General features: G+C 43.5%; 1 protein-coding gene across 1 annotated transcript in view; it reads right to left on the reverse strand.

The window, feature by feature from the left end:
- CSF2RB (colony stimulating factor 2 receptor subunit beta) overlaps positions 1-6,143 on the reverse strand; it is a 231,819-nt gene extending 225,676 nt beyond the window's left edge. Inside the window, exons 1-2 of the mRNA XM_063940665.1 lie at positions 6,066-6,143; positions 1,559-1,744 (exon numbers count right to left, since the gene is read on the reverse strand). The gene's annotated coding sequence lies outside the window, so the exon portion shown is untranslated. The remainder of the gene's footprint in view (positions 1-1,558; positions 1,745-6,065) is intronic.
- Positions 6,144-14,996: the final 8,853 nt, after the last annotated feature.

Consider the following 14,996-nt stretch of genomic DNA (forward strand, 5'->3'; position numbering starts at 1 on the left):
TTATTTAGTATGTCTGATACTGAATGCTGCTGGTGGACGCCAAGTTCCACAAAGCACCAGTTCCAGATGGGGAAGGGAACTGGTTCATCATGCACATTAGAGAGCCGCTGGCAGGTGGGAGGGGAAGTGACCTCTCGCAGGAAGATTGAGGCTGCTGGGAGCTCGTCAGAGAAGCTGGAGAAAGAGTGACTGGTTCTCCATGGTGAGTGACTGTGGTTCTACGCAGGGGAGGGGGAGAAGCAGGAGCAAGAGAAGCAGTGCAGGGCACAGAAGCCTGACACTCGGTTCCAGACAGCGCTGCCTGCACACACCCTTCCCCGGTCTATGGCGAGGGAGTGTTAACCCTGCACTGACCACACTTCTTCTCAGTAAAGTACGATGGACTGTTTCACTACAGCTCACAAAACTGCAGACACCCACCCAGGATTCAGACACACTACAACCAGTCTGGAGACTTAAAAGCAGGTGCCTACTGTAAATAAACATTTGTTTGGGTGATATATTGGTTCAGTATGCATGTGGACTACTAAAGTGAACATTGCTAATTAGAACATATTACTAGAGCACATAGTGAAACACCCTATACTGACATTTTATATGATTTTATTGATTTATTGCATGTTTTACCCTTATACATATTATTTTTTACTGTTTATGATGAAATAAATGTATTCATTTTTATTTATTCGGCGTCCTCACATATTCCTATATGACACACACGCCGGGGTCCCAATTATATAGATGTTCCCCAGAATTAGCCTGCTGAGCTGGAGCCATTATAGACTCCTGACCCACACTCTGATGAGGCCTCTTGCAACCAGATGGAGTTACAAAAGGCCTGCCCGCCGCTGCATCTGCATCAGCGGGAGTCCTGGGTCACATGAAACAGCCACTGCCCCCACTCGATAAAACGCCTCAGTACTCCCGTGGTGTCAGTGGGTGTCAGTACACGTGAGGCCGCTGCTCCCAAAGGACCCACTGAAGTGGCGGGAGGGTAGGGGGGGTAGGGACAGGCTGTGTACGGGGGGAGGTTAGCGTCAGGCTGTAGGAAAGGTTAAGGTTAGGTTATGTGGGAGGGAGGCTTAGGCTGTGCAGGAGGGAGGGTTAGGCTGTGGGGAGGGGGAGTTAGGGTGAGTGGCAAAAGACACGCCCTTTAGGCAGAGCCCCCTCGGCGGTGTGCTGTGCAAACTCTCGTACTGTATAGAATCTCCCTGAAGCTGGTTTCCAAAAGTAGGCAAGTATGGTTCTGTCTTGTGGGAGTGCTATGGGAATGATGTGTGGGTGTGTAGTCTGAGTTCTGGGCTATTCTGAGGGTTGTGTGTACAGAGGAGTGATGCCAGGATCTCTTGCACCTAAGCAAGGGGCAGGTGCAAGCGCCATTACTAATGATGGTAGCTGCAACTGTGGGTGGAAAAATAGTGGGCGGAGCAGCTTTCTGCTTAAAGTCGCACGGATACCCCATTATGCCTACAGAAACTCTCATTAGCATTAGGTACAGTATCATGCAAACACAGCCACATTGCAAATGACTCATGCAAACATGGAAAAGGCATTTTACCTTAACTTGCTCCTTGAATGGTCCTGTTTTTTGGTGCCATTTTATTTTTCAGCCACTTCCGATTCTTTATAAAGAGTATTGGTGGCATAAATAATGCCACAATAAAACTTCACATGCTGCTATGTAGATGGTTTTCTTAATCCTGTTTGAGTCCGCACATAACATTAAATAAGCGAAAAATCCTGTCTGGAGAGAATAGAGAATGGCTTCATAAACATCTACACACTCACTTTTTAATGTGTATATAAAAAGGACAGTTTTAACATCTTAAATAGAGTATGGTGTAAGAAGATAAGCTGAATTTTTGCTATAAGAAATTAAGTACTGTAGTTTAAACCTCTAGGATGGGGGCTGGCATGAAGGAACATCACATGACTTAGCCTGCCTATGGTGTGGCAGGGGGAATTTCTGTGTTGGACTTTAATTAAGGGCTTGGTGCTGTGGGCCAAAGCCTCTCTGTTTGGTTCTGTGGCAGAACCTTGCTGTGGTGCTAAAGAACGGCAGCTCACCAGTCCGGGTGCAATAATTTATTTTGGGTGCGCTCCCTTCGTTGATTGGTATTTGGCTGTACCACCCATAACGGGGGACAGTGCCATCAACCAAAAGGGTGGGTAATCAAGTTAGAAGGTGAGTGGAAAACCTTGGTGATGATATCGTTGAGTCGTGCACCTTGGGCTGCCTGCAATGCATGTTGTTGGTTGTTATTGTGGATTTAGCTGAGTCTGACCGTCCCTTCTTTGCCACGATACTTTCTCTTAAATATAAATTTAAATAAATAGCTAACAATTTCTCTGCCAAATTTATGTCTCCGTGTTTTTATTTATAGATTATTGTGATGATGATGATGATGATGATGATGATGATGATGATTATATTTACTGGTTATGGATTTCCATACATGACTCACCTCATTTGATAGCAGGTTTATAGGAGGATGGTGTAAGAATAGGAGTATGGTGTAAGAATAGGAGTATGGTGTAAGAATAGGATTACGGTGTAATAATAGGAGTATGGAATAAGAACAGGAGTATGGTGTACAAATATATAAGGATTCCAGGAGAAATATTTATCCTTTGGCAGTGGAGGTGGATCACAAAACAATTAATCAGACATTTGTTTTCATTTTTTACTTGCAAACATCAATGAAAGCTAATTTCTTGTTGGTTGTTGTGTTACTTCTCTTTGTTAGCAAATAATCTGCACCTTTTTTGCCACTGTTACATTTATTATTATCATTACTATATACCTAACAAAAGGACAGCACAGTCTTAATCTGCCATGGTGAACTGAATGAGACATGGTGGGGCAGTCAAGTGCATCGGAAGAGGTGGTCATGCCCTTGTGATTATGGATCTGATACAGAGATAATGGTGCAGGAGGAGTCTTGTGTAAATAGACGTCTCCTGCTGGCTCTTGTGATCTGCTGCTGCTTCCGAGGATGCTGCATCAGGTCAGCTGCGTAAAAATCAGGTTACTCTCAGGTTACTCAAGATTGCTGGTATATTGAAGGATGCAGCCATTGGCTTCAGGCGCGTCATATCAGTCATGCTGCAGCTTGGAGGTACTGCCTGTGATCTTGTAGAACTAGACCTGACGTGCAGATCTTTCACCTTTGGAATTGTACACAAACTGTCCGGTTTGCTTACAATTCTGAATCAGGCCCTGTGCCCCAGAACACATTATGGTGGTCATTCCGAGTTGTTCGCTCGTTGCCGATTTTCTCTATATTGCGATTAGTCGCTTACTGCGCATGCGCAAGGTTCGCAGAGCGCATGCGCTTAGTTATTTTACACAAAAGTAAGGTATTTTACTCACGGAATAACGAGGATTTTTCATCGTTCTGGTGATCGGAGTGTGATTGACAGGAAGTGGGTGTTTCTGGGCGGAAACTGGCCGTTTTCTGGGCGTGTGCGAAAAAACGCTGGCGTTTCTGGGAAAAACGCAGGAGTGTCTGCAGAAACGGGGGAGTGTCTGGGCGAACGCTGGGTGTGTTTGTGACGTCAAACCAGGAACGAAACTGACTGAACTGATCGCAGTGTAGGAGTAAGTCTCGAGCTACTCAGAAACTGCTAAGAATTTTCTATTCGCAATTCTGCTAATCTTTTGTTCGCAATTCTGCTATGCTAAGATACACTCCCAGAGGGTGGCGGCTTAGCGTGTGCAATGCTGCTAAAAGCAGCTAGCGAGCGAACAACTCGGAATGAGGGCCTATGTTGCCTCCTTCTATTGTGCTTTGCCAAAGCATGCTAGTACTTGTTCCAACTGCCCAACATTAAAAGTTGGGAGGTACTGTATGATTATGATTATAATGTTGGGAGGTACTGTATGATTATGATTATAATGTTGGGAGGTACTGTATGATTATGATTATAATGTTGGGAGGTACTGTATGATTATGATTATAATGTTGGGAGGTACTGTATGATTATGATTATAATGTTGGGAGGTACTGTATGATTATGATTATAATGTTGGGAGGTACTGTATGATTATGATTATAATGTTGGGAGGTACTGTATGATTATGATTATAATGTTGGGAGGTACTGTATGATTATGATTATAATGTTGGGAGGTACTGTATGATTATGATTATTATTATTATCATCATTACTATTATCATTATTATGACTATTATTACAACTACTTTTAGGCAGTGGGGAATTTCCCATTAGGCACGTGAGCCACATATGCCTAGGGGGCTTTCTAAACCCACCCCTGCTTTAAGGCAGGAGAACATAAGTTTAGCTTCTATTGAGTATGTCAGGTGCAGTCAGGTCTGGGTTGTAGATACTACTAGGTAAAACGCAGGGCTAGCTTGAGATATGCTTACCGATTCATTTGCTTTAACGTATAAAATATATATAAATATAACAGACTATTGTAAATACATGTCGCAAAGAGAACTATATGCTGTAATCCATAGAACCCATTTACATATTAGCTTTCACTACTCAAGTGTGGTCAGACTAATGAAAGATGATATAGGATTAGTCGCTGTGGGTTGCAGTACATTTTTGCTATTTAAAGCACCATATTGTACACATGCAGGATCTGTGTAAGGCATACTGCCGTGCAGGCACTTGCTCTGGCCAGTAGATATTAGTATCATTCATTCTAGCCTACAATGCCCTCAAATATTATGTGTAAGCAATATCCTATAGCAGGCATTCCAAACCTCGCTTCTCGAAGGCACTCACAGTGCAGGTTTTAGTGATAGCCAGGCTTCAGCACAGATGGTTAAATCAAAATAACTGAGGTACTTATTAAGTCACCACATAAACCTGGACTGTTATGTGCTTTGAGGACCAAGGTTGGGAACGCCTGTCCTATAGCATCTCTTTGCCTACACAGAAAACATGCAAATGGACATACTGTATATTCTAATTACTCAGAGCGCAGGTCACTGTCATTCTTCTGCAAAAAGTACTAATAAGCTGGTATCTGGATGACAGGTCGACAGTGAATAGGTTTACACCATATGTTGACATGCATTAGGTCTACAGGTACAATAGGTTGACAGGTGAATGGTTGATAAGCATTAAGGACAATAGGTACAAAGGGTTGACATGTTCCAAAGGTCGACATGACAATGGCCAACACACAAAGGGTTTTATACATGTTTTCCCAACCTTTGCTTGATTTATTATCCATGTGGACTACAATTGGGAATAGTAACCTGTGGCGAGCACGGCAGTAGCGGAGCAAGCCACCTCGCCCGAAGTATAGCAAGAAAGCCCACGAGGGTACACGTGTCCTCGGATTGTCATTACATAGATGAAACATGCAAAATGATACCACGAAAAAATGTAAAAATCTTCTGTCGACCATTTCTGTCGACCAATTCTGTGTCGACCTTTTGACCCTGTCAACCTTTTGTACCTGCCAAACCTACCTTCTGTCTACCCTTTATCTGTCAACCTTTTGACCTAATACATTTAGACCATACGAGGCTGACCTAATGGCTGTCTACCTAGACTCTGTAGATCTTCTATATCAGAGGTTCCCAAACACGGTCCTCAAGGCACCCCAATGGTCCTAGTTTAAAATGTATCCATGCTTGGCCACAGGTGACTTAATTAACACCTTAGTCAATTTGATTTAACCATCTGTGCTGAGCCATGGATATACCTAAAACCTGGACTGTTGGAGTGCCTTGAGGACCTTGGGAACCTCTGTTCTATACCACACCCTGATAAACTAATTAAGCCATACATTTCAGTAGTACATGGTAAAACAAAATACAACACAATTAGACCATGAATATATTTGCAACTGTATTTCTCTAAGGCCTATCAATAACCAGTCTGTATTTTGTGAGTATTGGTGTAGGCCCAAAATTGTCTGCTTCTAAGTGTAGGTGACAGGTGTGCTTACCGTCTGTCAGATGTACTACTACCATATTTCATACTAGCTATCTGAGCCTTGAACATGAATTTTCTGATTGTTATCAAAACATTTTCTTTTCTCCTATCCAATCCCTTAGTTTTTCTGTCTTATCTAGTTACCTGTTTTCATCTCATGGTTCTGGGACTGATTGATTGTTGTTGCACAGGAGCTGTGTCTGTATTAAAAACTGTGTACATCAAGTATGTGTATGTGTTTGTGTTTTACGTGTGTCATAGAGTTGTCTCTGCCTCTTTTCCTGTGTGTTGCAAACTGTTCTAGGAATAGGGAAGTGGTTTTGCGTCCTGCTCTCACATGTAGATGGAAAGTGAAATATCCCCATATGGGGACTTCCATATGGCAAAGTCTAGCCAAGAGCTTCACATATTGTATCTCTACAAAATCTCTGTATGTTTAGGCTGTGATTAATTATCACTGTGAAATCCTCAGTACCCATACTACACATTTATTTTATATACATAACTGAAGAATTTATCTAAGGAGCCTAATAGCACAGAAGTTTTACACATCTCACTTGAATAGACCATATGTATTATTTTTGTTCAGGTTCAATTTTTTAGATAATTAGGTCCTGAGTCGGATGCAGCAGCCTCCATGTTTGCATCAGTTGCAGCAGCCGCATCTGTGACTTTATGCTAATATTAGTATAAGTCATTCCCTGGATAACATCCTTGCATCTGAATGTGCAAACACTGTGGCACCCACCTTTTGTATCTGAATTGGATTAAGACACCTTGGGGCCCTAGGGTAGATTCTGGTTTGAGGAGCCCCCCTCCTTTTTCAATCTGTCTGTTTCAATATGCTTTTTCCATGGGGATACCTCCCAACTGTCCTGATTTTGCACACAGCATCTATTCACTGTGAGAGAGGGTCTAGTGGCACAGCCAGTAGCTCACTGTGTGCTGGTTATGCCCCACATTGTTGGCAGAGTGTTGCGGTGTCGGATAGGGATGTTAGTCCACACAACGGCACTTAACCAGGATGATTGCTTTATTCATATAACAGAGATAACAGCTTGTAGTATATAGATGATGTTCTGCAGCAGCAGGAACTCACGGTATACATGTGAAGCAGTACAGCGATAACCCAGCATCTCAGTACACACAAGGGGGGTCATTCCGAGTCGTTCGCTCGGTAATTTTCTTCGCATCGCAGCGTTTTTCTGCTTAGTACGCATGCGCAATGTTCGCACTGCGACTGCGCCAAGTATTTTTGCTATGAAGATAGTGTTTTTACTCACGGCTTTTTCTTCGCTCTGGCGATCGTAATGTGATTGACAGGAAATGGGTGTTACTGGGCGGAAACACGGCGTTTTATGGGCGTGTGGATAAAAACGCTACCGTTTCCGGAAAAAACGCGGGAGTGGCTGGAGAAACGGGGGAGTGTCTGGGCGAACGCTGGGTGTGTTTGTGACGTCAAACCAGGAACGACAAGCACTGAACTGATCGCAGATGCCGAGTAAGTCTGAAGCTACTCTGAAACTGCTAAGTAGTTTGTAATCGCAATATTGCGAATACATCGTTCGCAATTTTAAGAAGCTAAGATTCACTCCCAGTAGGCGGAGGCTTAGCGTGTGTAACTCTGCTAAAATCGCCTTGCGAGCGAACAACTCGGAATGAGGGCCAAGATGCGGCTGTATACACACAGGGTGTGGCTGCGGGGTAGACAAGGTCACACGCTGAGGAGAGCAGAGGCTGCACGTCAGTGCAGTTGTCTCTCCCAGGAAGAACTCTCTCAGACTGTGCACTAAGCACCTCCTCCTGCACTGAGCTGACACTAGGATGGAAAACACTAGAGCAGGAAAGCTGCCTCTAGTGCTGGGAATGGAGACAGATAGCAGAGTGATCCACTGTCTAACACACATCAGTAAAAAAGGTGGCTTGGCCCACAATCTCAGCACTTCCCAAGAGGCCACGCCCCCTTGCATAAGGACCACACACTCTTATTTTGGCCGTGTACCTTCAATACACATCTGTGTCCCACCTCCTACTGTAGCTTTAGAAAGTTGGGAGGTATGCATGGCTATACCCAGCACTTTCCCGCTATACTACTCTATTCACCGTAATTAGCCTATACATGCTTACTAACTTTCCTTCACATGCCCGTCTTCTCCCAACCTTTACCCTCACATACAGTACTCCGCTGCTTACTAGCTTTCCCTTACATTCATCCTGCTTTTTCCTTACATGTCACTCTGCCAGCCATGTCTTGGCGTACATATACATCTGCCCACCAGCATTTCCCTCATATGCCTCTCAGCACCCCAGCCTTTACCTCATATGCCTCTCTGCCTGTCAGCTTTTTCCTTACATGCAACTCAGTCAGCCAGCTTTTTTCTCACACACCTCTCTGCCCGCCAGCTTTTCCCTCACATATCTCTCTGTCCACCAGCTTTAGCCTCACACACCTCTCTGCTCGCCAGCTTTTCCCTTACATACCTCTCTGATCACCAGCTTTTCCCTAATTTTTCCCCTCAAAATTCTACACACAATACCGCATAATGACAATGTGAAAAAAAGTGTTTTTGAGATTTGTGAAAATTTATTAAAAATAAAAAACTAAGAAATCACATGTACAAAAGTATTCACAGCCTTTGTTCAATACATTGTTGATGCACCTTTGGCAGCAATTACAGCCTCAAGTCTTTTGAATATGATGCCACAAGCTTGGCACACCTATCTTTGGGCAGTTTCGCCCATTCCTTTTTGCAGCACCTCTCCAGCTCCATCAGGTTGGATGGGAAGCGTCGGTGCACAGCCATTTTCAGATCTCTCCAGAGATGTTCAATGGGATTCAAGTCTAGGCTCGGGCTGGGCCACTCAAGGACATTCACAGAGTTGTCCTGAAGCCACGTCTTTGACATCCTGGCTGTGTGCTTAGGGTCATTGTCCTGCTGAAAGATGAACCGTCGCCCCATTCTAAGGTCAAGAGCGCTCTGGAGTCCTTCAGGTGCATTTTGGCAAACTCCATGCAGGCTGCCATGTGCTTTTTACTAAGGAGTGGCTTCCGTCTGGCCACTCTACAATACAGGCCTGATTGGTGGATTGCTGCAGAGATGGTTGTCCTTCTGGAAAGTTCTCCTTTCTCCACAGAGGAATGCTGTAGCTCTGACAGAGTGACCATCGGGTTCTTGTTCACCTTCCTGACTAGGGCCCTTCTTCCCCGATTGCTCAGTTTTGACAGCCGGCCAGCTCTAGGAAGAGTCCTGGTGGTTCCAAACTTTTCCATTTACAGATGATGGAGGCCACTGTGCTCATTGGGGCCTTCAAAGTAGCAGATATTTTTCTGTACCCTTCCCCAGATTTGTGCCTCGAGACAATACTGTCTCGGAGGTCTACAGACAATTCCTTTGACTTCATGCTTGGTTTGTGCTCAGACATGCACTGTCAAGTGTGGGACCTTATATAGACAGGTGTGTGCATTTCCAAATTATGTCCAATCAACTGAATTTACCACAGGTGTACTCCAATTAAGTTGTAGGAACATCTCAAGGATGATCAGCGGAAAGAGGATGCACCTGAGCTCAATTTTGAGCTTCATGGCAAAGGCTGTGAATACTTATGTACATGGGATTTCTTAGTTTTTTTATTTTTAATACATTTGCAAAACTCTCAAAAAAACTTTTTTCACATTGTCATTATGGGGTATTGTGTTACAATTTGGAGGGAATTAATGAATTTATTTAGTTTTGGAATAAGGCTGTAACATAACAAAATGTGGAAAAAGTGAAGTGCTGTGAATACTTTCCGGATACACTGTACCTCTCTGCCTGTCAGGGTTTCCCTCACATACCTCTTTGCCCACCAGCTTTACCCTCATACCTCTCTACACACCAGCCTTTCCTTTATTTGACTGTTTGCCTGTTAGCTTTTCCATCACATGCACTTCTGCCCATCAACTATCCATTCATATGCCCCTTGTTGCCCACCAACATGCTCCATGCTGCCCACTTGCTTTCCCCTCTGTTGACTGTCATATGTCTGTCTGCCCAAACTTGTCCCTCACTTGTTGCTTCTCATTTATGGGTTCCATGTAGTACTGTAGGCGTTTTATGGGCGTATCCTGGGCATGTCAATGCAAGTCGTTGCATGCGCAGACGCTCGAGGGTTCACATAGGAGGCCATACGTGGAGGAAGACACTGCACCTGCCATAGGACTGGTGCAAGTTTCGTCTACAGATGTACCAATTGGTGTTACTGCATGCACAGGTGATAACAGTGGGCATCTCAGTTCTTGCACATATGAATGTACACACGAGAAGAAGTTTGTAGCAGCATTTGCATAAAGTTGCAGAAAAGCGACCACCAATAGGCACTGTGAGGGTCATTCAGATCCTGAACATTTATTAACGCTTCCTCCCCTTCTGTAATAGCCCAGTGCAACTCAACTTTGGGCTGGGTCTTCTGCAGAGGGCACCAACAAATATTACGGTCTTCGCACCTAGAGCTGAAGAGGATGCGGTCAATTTACCTACAATCAAAATCCCGACGGTCAACATCCCGACAACCATTGACCGACGGTCAAAATCCCAACAAGGTCAAAATCCAGACATGGTCAAAATAACGACATTTGAAATACCGACAAGTTCATAATACCAACATTTAAAATATCGACATGAGTTTTTCATGATTTTTTTCATTGAAGCCGACTTGTTTATACTTTACCATCCCAGTAGACCTGGAGGGGGAACATAATAGTGTGCGGAGTGCAGCGAGCCATGCGAGGGAACGTGGTACACTTATATGGTTTGAATGTCGACCTGTGTCGACATGCACACACAAAAACAATGAAAAACTATGTCGACTTTTTAACCTGTTGACATTTTAAATGTCGGTATTTTGACCTTGTCTGTATTTTAAATGTCGGTATTGTTACCTTGTCTGTATTTTGACAGTTGGTCAATTGTTGTTGGATTTTGATTGTAGGTATTTCATACTGATCCCAGCTGACGGTGCCAATGCTATACTACCATTCAATAATTGTAAAACACCTTATTTTTCCAGTGTCAGGCACCCCCGGAGGTATCCTTCATGTTTGCACTCTGACTATGGCTAGAGACAATAATTTGATTCAACTTGATTGTGTCACTTTAGTGACAGGACTGCAATCGCGCAACTCCCCAAATCCTAATGCAGCGAGGGCAGAGTCAAATATAATACACTGAATATCCTATCTCTCTACCCCTCGTTCCATACACTTATCTTTTTTATTACCACCTGTGATTATTACAAAGAGCCACGGGTCACCAAACATCATAATTGTGCAGGCTCGGCGACGCGACACAGACTACCATACAGTTAGTTTGCTAATAGCTTCCTCAAAGACTAGGTTCTGGAGCGTATATAAAATTAATAAAGAACACTTTACAATTTACAAATAAAGTACATTCTGAAATACAAAAATGGTATAAATTATTATTATGATTATTATCCTTTATTTATATGGTGCCACAAGGGTTCTGCAGCGCCCAATTACAGAGTACATAAACAAATAATCAAAACAGGAAAACAGCAACTTACAGTTGATGACAGTATAGGACAAGCACAGGGTAAATAAGTACAGCTACATCAGCAGATGACACTGGAATAAGTATCAGGTGGCAGAAGACTGCTGCATTTGGTGCAGTTGAAGATTATTAAAGTAAGAAAAAGGATAAGTACATGAGGGAAAAGGGCCCTGCTCGTGAGAGCTTACATTCTAAAGGTAAAAAAGATTGTACATTTATGTTACATAGACTTATGTGTTGCATTTTCAAATAGAAAGGAAAAAATCTTACAGAATAACACGCAGTCGACTCTGTGTTGGGGGCACAGTGGAAAAGTTATGGTGCTGTCTCTCAGTTAGATTGATCCCCAAAACCTGACACGGAACATAAAACTCACATACCTTTTATCAGCTTACCCCCCCTTCCTCTCGCAAGCTCACACACATAGATGAGCAAGTCTCTGATGACTGGTGGAATAGTTAATTCAATCAGGGTCATGTCCATTTTTACATATAAACAAGAGAGCAGGTGCACCATACAATCATTATAATAAAAGTTATAATAATATTATACATCATATCTGAGGTTCTTGGCATAATAATTGGCCAATATTATGAGCCTGCCCACAAATCGTCAAGGTGACCTCATCGGGCAGGACCCTGACATTATAGGGGTTCGTCTCTGGGGCCCCAGCACACATTATGCTACACAGTCTGCATTATAAAGCCATTATAGATACTGGGATCTTTATGCAACTAGGCCCAAATATTTTAGACTAGTAACCAAGTGAAGCGAGCCATGCGAGGGGTCGCAGTGCACTAATTGGTGGCCCACATGTTGAAAGGAACATGTTAACAACAACAAAATAATTTCTGCCTTTTCATGTGTCGACCGTTTCCATGTCGACCCTGTTGATCTTTTGGCCATGCCGACCTAGACAATGTCGACCCATTGATCCATAACTGTCATGGATGATGGCTTGACACTTAAACATCATATATCAGCCACAATCAAATCCTCATTCTTTCATCTGAGGAACACAGCCAGAACCAAGCACTTAGGGGTCTATTTACTAAGCCTTGGATGGAGATAAAGTCAGTGGAGATAAAGTACCAGCCAATCAGCTCCTATCTGTCATTTTTCAGACCCAGCCTGTGACATGTCAGTTAGGAGCAGATTGGCTGGTACTTTATCTCTGTCCACTTTATCTCCATCTAAGGTTTATTAAATAAACCCCTTAATTCCATCTGAAGATATGCCATAAGTCATACATGCATTTGTATCATCTCGTTATACTACTACAGTGCCCTCTACCGTGGTCTCCCAGCAAAATAATTGCACCACTTACAGCTGGTACAGGACATAGCTGCTAGGCTGTTAACCAGCCAGCCTCATTCCAGCCACATAACACCCATTCTCCACTCCAGTGGTTCTCAACCTCGGTCCTCAAGTACCCCCAACAGTTCATGTTTTCCAGGTCACCTAGCAGTTGAACAGGTGTATTCATTACTCACTGACACATTATAAAAGACCCACAGGTGGAGCTAATTATTTCACTTTCAATCCTGTGAGGAGACCTGGAAAACATGAACTGTTTGGGGTACTTGAGGACCGAGGTTGAGAACCACTGCTCTACTCCCTTCACTACCTGCCTGTAAGAGGGAGAATCTATTTCAAGATTGGCTTACTGACTTTCAAAGCAATACATCATCAGGGCCAAGGGTACCTGAAGCATCTTCTGATTCCTTACTCCCCCACTTGATTACTATGATCTGTAGATGAAGAACTTTTAGCTGTACCTATAATCTCCAGGAACTCATCTGGAGGTCGAGCTCTTAGCCATGCAGCCCTGACTCTATGGAACTCACTTCCCTGTACAATTCGAGAGGCCCCCACTATAGAATCCTTCAAAAACAGACTTAAGACTCTCCGGTTTACTCAAGCATTTCCGTAATGTCCCTTTAGTATCTCCATGCATTCTGTATTTTAAGAAAAGCTTTTCTGTACTTCATTGTTTCTGTACTGTATTAAGGGGGTCATTCCGAGTTGATCGCTCGCTAGCTGTTTTTAGCAGTCGTGCAAACGCTATGCCGTCTCCCACTGGGAGTGTATCTTAGCTTAGCAGAAGTGCGAACGAAAGGATCGCAGAGCGGATACAAAAAAAAATTGTGCAGTTTTAGAGTAGCTCCAGACCTACTCAGCGCTTGTGATCACTTCAGACTGTTCAGTCGGATTTAACGTCACAAACACGCCCTGCGTTCGACCAGCCACGCCTGCATTTTTCCTGGCACGCCTGCATTTTTTGGAACACTCCCTTAAAACGGTCAGTTGACACCCAGAAATGCCCCTTTCCTGTCAATCACTCTACGGCTGCCATTGCGACTGAAAAGCGTCGCTAAACCTTGTGTAAAAATACATCGCCCATTGTGAAAGTACGTCGCGCGAGCGCACTGCGCCACATATGCATGTGCAGAAGTGCCGCTTTTTCACTTAATCGCTGCGCAGCGAACATTTTTCACTAGCGATCAACTCGGAATGACCCCCTATGTTCATTCTATTTGTTAAGTGGCTTGAGTACTTTTGGAGAGAGTGCTATATATAAATAAAATATTATTATTCTTATAGCTCCTTGACATAACATTTTGGAGAAAAAAGAAAACTCTGCGCTAAAATGTACACTGTATCAGACTAGAGTGTGCAGTCTGTCATGTAAAGTAATTGACTCAGTAAGACTCCAAAAGTACATAAATATCAGTTTATATTTAATAATCTTTAAAAAGTAACAGATTCTAACAAGCAAGCAGCATATACTTTGCAACAATTATCTAATCTGTATTAACCACAATAATTGGTATAACAAACAATATATTAAAACTAGTTGGTTGGTTCTGTTTGGTAAATAAAATTAACAACACTGGCGTCCCAGTGATTAATTGAATAAAAAATCCCGCAAAAGGTGGTCACAGCTTTATAATAAAAAGCTTTAGGGAGATGGTGATGTATAATTACCCATGTGCTGGTTCCTGAAATATTCTGTAGACAGGGTCCATATAATGATTGTGCACAAATAGGTGAATTGTACTTGTGAAGCTGATTAGAAGACTACCGTTCTGTTAACAGATTGCACTGTTCCGAAAGACAGGTAATCGCTGGTATAGAACCCTGTTGGTAAAACCTCCAAAGACTCTCTCCACGTCACGGGTGTTAGACCTCACAGCGGGGGCCAATAGTATTCACTCGATGAGGGCAGACGGAGTCCTGGACATCAGCGGTATATTGCAGAGAACGGAGACAGTGTTACAGCTGGTAGCCGCCGGCTGGAGCGCCCGGCGTGTAGCAAACCGTAGTAGGTTAGAGCTGTGGAGAGCCGTATGTGGGCTCAATTGGCGGGTTGAAACCAAAGAACTGAACGTAGAAAGTGGGCGTCAACTAGAGATGAGCGGGTTCGGTTCCTCTGAATCCGAACCCGCCCGAACTTCAGGTTTTTTTACACGGGTCCGAGCAGGCTCGGATCTTCCCGCCTTGCTCGGCTAACCCGAGCGCGCCC

Source organism: Pseudophryne corroboree, chromosome 9 (genome assembly GCF_028390025.1).
Source record: "Pseudophryne corroboree isolate aPseCor3 chromosome 9, aPseCor3.hap2, whole genome shotgun sequence".
Classification (NCBI taxonomy): domain Eukaryota; kingdom Metazoa; phylum Chordata; class Amphibia; order Anura; family Myobatrachidae; genus Pseudophryne; species Pseudophryne corroboree.